General features: G+C 38.3%; 1 long non-coding RNA gene across 1 annotated transcript in view; it reads left to right on the forward strand.

The window, feature by feature from the left end:
• The window catches only part of LOC109552360 (uncharacterized), a 46,528-nt gene extending 37,008 nt beyond the window's left edge, over nt 1–9,520 (forward strand). The window contains exon 6 of the long non-coding RNA XR_012332289.1: nt 9,333–9,520. This is a non-coding gene — a long non-coding RNA (uncharacterized lncRNA). The remainder of the gene's footprint in view (nt 1–9,332) is intronic.
• The last annotated feature ends 305 nt before the right edge of the window (nt 9,521–9,825 follow it).

Raw genomic sequence — 9,825 nt, forward strand, 5'->3', positions numbered from 1 at the left:
AAAGGAGAATTCTGTTCTTGGCTTTAACTTGGGCAGAGTTGCTCAACCTTGACACTATTGACATTTTGAACTGGATAATGCTTTGTGGGTGGGGGACTGTCCTGTGCACTGTGGGATGTTTAGCAGCATCCCTAGTCTCTACCCACCAGATGCCAGTAGCACCTTCCCAGTCATGGCAATAAAAAAATGTCTCCAGATGTCCCAAATTGCCTTTCGTCCCCTGGAACTCACTTGGGGGCAAAACTGCCCCTGATTGAGAAACCCTGACTTAGTTGGATACTGGGTTCCTAGAAGTATATTACATTGCAATATCATAAAGGAGCATGCATAAACCCATCCTTCTAACTTTACCTCCCCAGTTTTAATATCAAAATATCAACCGAAAAGGAGCGGGAAGTTTATTACACTCCGTACAGTAATTCACATTCATACATCCTAAAAATATGGGTTTGGGTAGCCAAGGGCCTAAGATTATCTTCTGGTGGTTTTGATAATAACAGCAATAATGGCTCTCATTTACAGAGGGGTAATTACAGTACCCCACCCTGTGCTAAGTCATGTGCTATTTTACTTGATCCTTGCAACAAATGTAGACGTTAACTACATTGTCATGCTCTCTTATCAGATGAGCACACGGAAGCTTGGGGCATTTAAATAATTTGCCTAAACTTGTACCCTTAGTAAGAAACAGAGTTTGTGTTTAAATTCAGGTGGTCCCACCCAGAACTTGTAAAATGAACTACTTATACATTGTTTCTCCCTTTGTGGACTGGATTACAGCTGCTTCCAGGGACTGCAGGTCGCGGGGCCTCCACAGCTGATGCTCAGCAGATTTCTTTCTAGCACTTTCACATAATTTAGGTCTCAGTGAGTCACATCCTATAATCGTTTTATAAGAACGAAGTGGCAAATAGCTAACTTAAAATTATCCCTGTCAAAAGAAGATAAGAAAATTACGAGTGGGTTTGATAAAAAAACATTTTATATCTCTTCTAAAACACTTGTTAAATTTTATCGAGATGTGACCTTATTTTTTTTTTTAATTATTTATTTTTGGCTGTGTTGGGTCTTTGTTGCTGCGCGTGGGCTTTCTCTAGCTGCAGCGAGCGGGGGCTATTCTTCGTTGAGGTGTGCCTGCTTCTCATTGTGGTGGCTTCTCTTGTTGCAGAGCAAGGGCTCTAGGCGTGCAGGTTTCAGTAGTTGTGGCACGAGGGCTCAGTAGTTGTGGCTTGTGGGCTCTAGAGTGCAGGCTCAGTAGTTGTGGCACACGGGCTTAGTTGCTCCATGGCATGTGGGATCTTCCCAGATCAGGGATCGAACCTGTGTCCCCTGCATTGGCAGGCGGATTCTTAACCACTGCAACACCAGGGAAGTCCCTCGAGATGTGACCTTATAAATATAAACTTAGACCTCTAATGACTTGGCAAGCTGTACGCTCTGTGGGAATTTGAATCCACGTTCAGTATTTAATTTGTGTGAATTAACTCAGTGTTTAATTTTTTCTGATGGTTTCCATCATCTTTAACATTTTCTACATGTGTTGACAAGGGGAAATATGTGACTATTACATCCCTTTTTTTTCCTCTTGCCCTGCGGTTTAAAAACGAGTAAAATTGTCAAAAGTCAGGCAGATTGAACAAAACAAAACAAAACAAAAAGAAATAAAAACAGAGACACCTATTAATCCACAGCCTGGAAAATGAACTAATACATTTGCCCTCATCTATTCTTTCTTAGTCCATTGTCAGAGGTCCTTTTTTCCCCTTCTGTATTTATATATCCTTTTAATCATCACTTTAGTTTACCTTCACTTATTCTGTTGCCATTCCCCAAATTGATCATAGACATAATATAAAAAGAGCCTTTTATCTTAGTTTTGTTTTTTTTAAGTCAGTGCATTAGACCATTTTTTCATTAGCACTTAGCAGATACTCAGTAAACATTTACCGTCTTATGGAGCCTAGTAGACAAATCAGAGTAGGAAATACAGCAAAATGCAAGATACAGAAAAAGTGCAGCCGTGTAGAGGATAACTATACTGCCATGAAGCTGTGGGGCACAGGAGGGGCAGTTAATTGTTATTACCGTATTTCACTGATTGCTTTTGAAGTACTCTTTATCGTGGAGAATTTCTTTTTTTTTTTTACATCTTTATTGGAGTATAATTCCTTTACAATGGTGTGTTAGTTTCTGCTTTATAACCAAGTGAATCAGTTATACATATGTTCCCATATCTCTTCCCTCTTGTGTCTCCCTCCCTCCCACCCTCCCAATCCCACCCCTGTAGGTGGTCACAAAGCACCGAGCTGATATCCCTGTGCTATATGGCTGCTTCCCACTAGTTATCTGTTTTACATTTGGTAGTGTATGTATGTCCATGCCAATCTCTCACTTTGTCACAGCTTACCCTTCCCCCTCCCAATATCCTCAAGTCCATTCTCTAGTAGGTCTGTGTCTTTATTTCTGTCTTACCCCTAGGTTCTTCATGACATTTTTTTTTCTTAAATTCCATATATATGTGTTAGCATACGGTATTTGTCGTTCTCTTTCTGACTTACTTCACTCTGTATGACAGACTCTAGGTCCATCCACCTCATTACAAATAGCTCAATTTCGTTTCTTTCTATGGCTGAGTAATATTCCATTGTATATATGTGCCGCATCTTCTTTATCCATTCATCCGATGATGGACACTTAGGTTGTTCCCATTTCCTGGCTATTGTAAATAGAGCTGCAATGAACATTTTGGCACATGACTCTTTTTGAATTATGGTTTTCTCAGGGTTATATACCCAGTAGTGGGATTGCTGGGTCATATGGTAGTTCTATTTGTAGTTTTTTAAGGAACCTCCATACTTTTCTCCTTAGTGGCTCTACCAATTCACATTCCCACCAACAGTGCAAGAGTGTTCCCATTTCTCCACACCCTCTCCAGCATTTATTGTTTCTCGATTTTTTGATGATGGCCATTCTGACTGGTGTGAGATGATATCCCGTTGTAGTTTGGATTTGCATTTCTCTAATGATTAGTGATGTGGAGCATTCTTTCATGTGTTTGTTGGCAATCTGTGTATCTTCTTTGGAGAAATGTCTATTTAGGTCTTCTGCCCATTTTTGGATTGGGTTGTTTGTTTTTTTGTTATTGAGCTGCATGAGCTGCTTGTAAGTTTTAGCGATTAATCCTTTGTCAGTTGCTTCATTTGCAAATATTTTCTCCCATTCTGAGGGTTGTCTTTTCATCTGGTTTATGGTTTCCTTTGCTGTGCAAAAGCTTTGAAGTTTCATTAGGTCCCATTTGTTTATTTTTATATCCATTTCTCTAGGAGGTGGGTCAAAAAGGATCTTGCTGTGATTTATGTCATAGAGTGTTCTGCCTATGTTTTCCTCTAAGAGTTTGATAGTTTCTGGCCTTACATTTAGGTCTTTAATCATTTTGAGCTTATTTTTGTGTATGGTGTTAGGGAGTGATCTAATCTCATACTTTTACATGTACCTGACCAGTTTTCCTAGCACCACTTATTGAAGAGGATGTCCTTCTCCACTGTACATTCCTGCCTCCTTTATCAAAGATAAGGTGACCATATGTGCGTGGGTTTCTCTCTGGGCTTTCTATCCTGTTCCATTGATCTATATTTCTGTTTTTGTGCCAGTACCATACTGTCTTGATTACTGTTGCTCTGTAGTATAGTCTGAAGTCAGGGAACCTGATTCCTCCAGCTCCATTTTTCGTTCTCAAGACTGCTTTGGCTAATTGGGGTCTTTCGTGTTTCCATACAAATTGTGAAATTTTTTGTTCTAGTTCTGTGAAAAATGCCAGTGGTAGTTTGATAGGGATTGCATTGAATCTGTAGATTGCTTTGGGTAGTAGAGTCATTTTCACGATGTTGATTCTTCCAATCCAAGAACATGGTATATCTCTCCATCTATTTGTATCATCCTTAATTTCTTTCATCAGTGTCTTATAATTTTCTGCATACAGGTCTTTTGTCTCCTTAGGTAGGTTTATTCCTAGATATTTTATTCTTTTTGTTGCATTGGTAAATGAGAGTGTTTTCTTGATTTCACTTTCAGATTTTTCATCATTAGTGTATAGGAATGCCAGAGATTTCTGTGCATTAATTTTGTATCCTGCTACTTTACCAAATTCATTGATTAGCTCTAGTAGTTTTCTGGTATCATCTTTAGGATTCTCTATGTATGGTATCATGTCATCTGCAAGCAGTGACAGCTTTACTTCTTCTTTTCCAATTTGGATTCCTTTTATTTCCTTTTCTTCTCTGATTGCTGTGGCTGAAACTTCCAAAACTATGTTGAATAGGAGTGGTGAGAGTGGGCAACCTTGTCTTCTTCCTGATCGTAGTGGAAATGCTTTCAGTTTTTCACCATTGAGGACGATATTGGCTGTGGGCTTGTCATATATGGCCTTTATTATGTTGAGGAAAGTTCCCTCTATGCCTGCTTTCTGGAGGGTTTTTATCATAAATCAGTGTTGAATTTTGTTGAAAGCTTCCTCTGCATCTATTGAGATGACCATATGGTTTTTCTCCTTCAATTTGTTAATATGGTGTATCACCATATTGAAGAATCTTTGCATTCCTGGAATAAACCCCACTTGATCATGGTATATGATCCTTTTAATGTGCTACTGGATTCTGTTTGCTAGTATTTGGTTGAGGATTTTTGCATCTATGTTCATCAGTGATATTGGCCTGTAGTTTTCTTTCTTTGTGTCATCCTTCTCTGGTATTGGTATCAGGGTGATGGTGGCCTCGTAGAATGAGTTTGGTTGTGTTCCTCCCTCTGCTATATTTTGGAAGAGTTTGAGAAGGATAGGTGTTAGCTCTTCTCTAAATGTTTGATAGAATTCGCCAGTGAAGCCATCTGGTCCTGGGCTTTTGTTTATTGGAAGATTTTTAATCACAGTTCCAATTTCAGTGCTTGTGATTGGTCTGTTCATATTTTCTATTTCTTCCTGATTCAGTCTTGGAAGGCTGTACATTTCTAAGAATTTGTCCATTTCTTCCAGGTTGTCTATTTTATTGGCATAGAGTTGCTTGTAGTAGTCTCTTAGGATGCTTTGTATTTCTGTGCTGTCTGTTGTAACTTCTCCTTTTTCATTTCTAATTCTATTGATTTGGGTCTTCCCCCTTTTTTTCTTGATGAGTCTGGCTAATGGTTTATCAATTTTGTTTATCTTGTCAAAGAACCAGCTTTTAGTTTTATTGATCTTTGCTATCGTTTCTTTCATTTCTTTTTCATTTATTTTTGATCTGATCTTTATGATTTCTTTCCTTCTGCTACCTTTAGGTTTTTTTTGTTCTTTCTCTAATTGCTTTAGGTGCAAGGTTAGGATGTTTATTTGAGATGTTTCCTCTGTCTTAAGGTAGGATTGTATTGCTATAAACTTCCCTGTTAGAACTGCTTTTGCTGCATCCCATAGGTTTTGGGTCGTCGTGTCTCCATTGTCATTTGTTTTTAGGTATTTTTTGATTTCGTCTTTGATTTCTTCAGTGATCACTTCATTATTAAGTAGTGTATTGTTTAGCCTTCATGTGTTTGTATTTTTTACAGAGCTTTTCCTATAATTGATATCTAGTCTCATAGCGTTGTGGTTGGAAAAGATACTTGATACAATTTCAGTTTTCTTAAATTTACCAAGACTTGATTTGTGACCCAAGATATGATATATCCTGGAGAATGTTCCATGAGCACTTGAGAAAAATGTGTATTCTGTTGTTTTAGGATAGAATGTCCTATAAATATCAATGAAGTCTATCTTGTTTAATGTATCATTTAAAGCTTGGTTTCCTTATTTATTTTCATTTTGGATGATCTGTCCATTGGTGAAAGTGGGGTGTTAACGTCCCCTACTATGAATGTGTTAAGGTCGATTTCCCCTTTTATGGCTGTTAGTATTTGCCTTATGTATTGAGGTGCTCCTATGTTAGGTGCATAAATATTTACAATTGTTATATCTTCTTCTTGGATCGATACCTTGATCACTATGTAGTGTCCTCTTTATCTCTTCTAATGGTCTTTATTTTAAAGTCTGTTTTGTCTGATATGAGAATAGCTACTCCAGCTTTCTTTTGGTTTCCATTTGCATGGAATATCTTTTCCTGTCTCCTCACTTTCAGTCTGTATGTGTCTCTAGGTCTGAAGTGTGTCTCTTGTAGACAGCATATATATGGATCTTGTTTTTGTATCCATTCAGCCAGTCTGTATCTTTTGGTGGGAGCATTTAATCCATTTACATTTAAGGTAATTATCAATATGTATGTTCCTATTCCCATTTTCTTAATTGTTTTGGGTTTGTTATTATAGGTCTTTTCCTTGTCTTGTGTTTCTTGCCTAGAGAAGATCCTTTAGCATTTGTTGTAAAGCTGGTTTGGTGGTGCTGAACCCTCTCAGCTTTTGCTTGTCTGTAAAGGTTTTAATTTCTCCATCAAATCTGAATGAGATCCTTGCTGGGTAGAGTAATCTTGGTTGTAGGTTTTTCTTCTTCATCACTTTAAATATGTCCTGCCAGTCCCTTCTGGCTTGCAGAGTTTCTGCTGAAAGATCAGCCGTTAACCTTATGGGGATTCCCTTGTGTGTTATTTGTTGTTTTTCCCTTGCTGCTTTTAATATGTTTTCTTTGTATTTAATTTTTGACAGTTTGATTAATATGTGTCTTGGTGTATTTCTCCTTGGATTTATCCTGTATGGGACTCTGTGCTTCCTGGACTTGATTAACTATTTCCTTTCCCATATTAGGGAAGTTTTCAACTATAATCTCTTCAAATATTTTCTCAGTCCCTTTTTCTCTTCTTCTTCTGGAACCCCTATAATTTGAATGTTGGTGCGTTTAATGTTGTCCCAGAGGTCTCTGAGACTGTCCTCAGTTCTTTTCATTCTTTTTTCTTTATCCTGCTCTGCAGTAGTTATTTCCACTATTTTATCTTCCAGGTCACTTATCCATTCTTCTGCCTCAGTTATTCTGCTATTGATCCCTTCTAGAGTATTTTTAATTTCATTTATTGTGTTGTTCATCGTTGCTTGTTTCATCTTTAGTTCTTCTAGGTCCTTGTTAAATGTTTCTTGCATTTTCTCTATTCTATTTCCAAGATTTTGGATCATCTTTACTATCATTACTCAAATTCTTTTTCAGGTAGACTGCCTATTTCCTCTTCATCTGGTGGGTTTTTATCTTGCTCCTTCATCTGCTGTGTATTTTTCTGTCTTCTCATTTTGCTTATCTTACTGTGTTTGGGGTCTCCTTTTTGCAGGCTGCAGGTTTGTAGTTCCCGTTGTTTTTGGTGTCTGTCGTCGGTGGCTAAAGTTGGTTCAGTGGGTTGTGTAGGCTTCCTGGTGGAGGGGACTAGTGCCTGTGTTCTGGTGGATGAGGCTGAATCTTGTCTTTCTGGTGGGCAGGTCCACGTCTGGTGGTGTGTTTTGGGGTGTCTGTGGAGTTATTATGATTTTAGGCAGCCTCTCTGCTAATGGGTGGGGTTGTGTTCCTGTCTTGCTAGTTGTTTGGCATAGGGTGTCCAGCACTGTAGCTTGCTGGTCGTTGAGTGAAGCTGGGTGTTTGTGTTGAGATGGTGATCTCTGGGAGATTTTCGCCGTTTGATATTATGTGGAGCTGGGAGGTCTCTTGTGGACCAGTGTCCTGAAGTTGGCTCTCCCACCTCAGAGGCACAGCAGTGACTCCTGGCTGTAGCACCAAGAGCCTTTCATCCACATGGCTTATTTGTAAAGCATGCAACATCAATGTGTGCTATTCTGCACAGCTGAGCTGGAGAGGAACTAGCTCTGCTCCACAGCACAGCAAAAAACAAAAAAACCCTCGTGCAGCTGCGTCCACACACACGCATGTTCCGTCGCTGGGCTATACAAGGGCGATTCAGCCTAACTTTTTGCAGCCAGGTCGGGCCTATCATGGAGAATTTTACACATATACAAAAGTAGAGAGCCTGGTAAATGAACCCCCATATACTTTTAGTCACCCCAAAATTCATCAAACCATGGCCAGTCTTGTCACATACTTTATTAGTTATCTATTTGGGTAAAATGAATTACCCCAAATTTAGCAGTTTAAAACAACATACATTTATTATCTCACAGTTTTTGTGGAGTAGGTCTCTAGATGGTGTTTTTTTGGATCCTCTGGCTTTGGGTCTCTCACAAGACTGTAGTCATCTCAGATCTCACCTGAAGGGTCCACTTCCAAGTTTACTGAAGTGGTCGTTGGCAGGATTCAGTTACGGGAGCTGTTGATGAGAGGCCTCCCTCCTTCCTTTCCACATGGACATCTCTATAGAGCATCTCACAACATGGCAGCTTGCTTCATCAGATTGCCCACAAGAAGGAGAGCAAAAGAGGGTGAACAAGAAGGGAAGTTACAGTCTTTTGAACCTAATCATAAAAGAAGTATCCCATCATCCTTGCTGAATTCTGTTCTTTAGAAAAAAGTCACCAAGTCCAGCCCACACTCAAGGGGAAGGTATTACATAAGGGTGTAACTACCAGAAGGTGGGGACAATAGGGAACTGTTTTAGGAGTCTGCCCATCACACACACACATTCGCATTCTTTCTACCCGCCCAGATTATTTTGAAGCAGATCCCAGATTTCATATCATCCCTTCTGTAACTGTTTTAACATGTATTCCTAAAAGATAAGGGTTCTTTTGAAAAATACATAACCAAAGCACCATTATTACACCTAAAATTTAATAATATTTTCAGATATGCAGTGTTCAAATTTCCAGTTGTCTCATGAATATAGTAATCCATTGAGATATATTCATGTATTTTAAAATGTCTTCTAAGTCTCTCTTTAATCTATTGTTTTCCCCTTCTCTCTCTCTTTTTTTCCTTCCTTGTAATCTATTTGAAACAGCTACCTTGTTTGACCTGTAGAGTTTCCTGCAGTCTGAGTTTTGCTGATTGGATTCCTGAGTTAAAGTTTATCACATTCCTAATATTTCCATATAAACTGATAAGTATTGATTTTAAGATGGCAGTATTTACACATTGAAATCAAGGTGCATCTTACCATCAAAGGCATTGTGTAATTTCTCAGGTGACAGTTATGATACTGTTGTCATTGCCTCAGCATGAGCAAACTCGTCTTGACTATATTGTTATCGCTTCAGTTGAATTATGTACATTGTTCCTGTTACATGTGTTGAGTTTTATTGCTGTTTAAATTTTTTTTCAAGAAGATTACATTTTGATTTTGCATTGAATGAAAAAGTCACTGCAAGTTCAGGAAAACACAGAAACAGAACAGAGGGGATTAAATTTGATTCATTCATGACTGGGCCACTAAAATCCCTTGATGTTTCAGGCTGCAAACCAAATAAGGACATTTGAAGAAGGAATGGAAGTCCTGATGTTGTCTGAAATGGATCAAGGAAGCACCAACATCAGCATTTGCCAACAGAGCGTCAGTCCCTTGGAATAAAATTCCATAGTCAGTAGCGGAGCACTCTTTCAAGTTCTATTCAAGATATATATTATCCTTCAATAAAATAGTGTGGAAAAACACAGAGATCAATGGCTTTGAATATAAAAGTGATTCCTGTTGGATTATTATTTTTTTTCAGAATATTCTGTTGGCTTCAGGAAATACTAAGTGAAAACAAAACTAACAAAATTACATCACTAGTATTAGTCTAATTAAGGCACAGGAAAAGGATGGGCAGGAAATACATCAAATTGCTATCAATATTGATGAGATTCTGGGACATACATTTTTCCTTTATATTTTGTTATTGTGTTGTTTTCCTGAATTATTTACAATCACAAGAATACCTTTTAAAATCAAGGGAAAAAAACCC

Source organism: Tursiops truncatus, chromosome 6, assembly GCF_011762595.2.
Source record: "Tursiops truncatus isolate mTurTru1 chromosome 6, mTurTru1.mat.Y, whole genome shotgun sequence".
NCBI lineage: Eukaryota > Metazoa > Chordata > Mammalia > Artiodactyla > Delphinidae > Tursiops > Tursiops truncatus.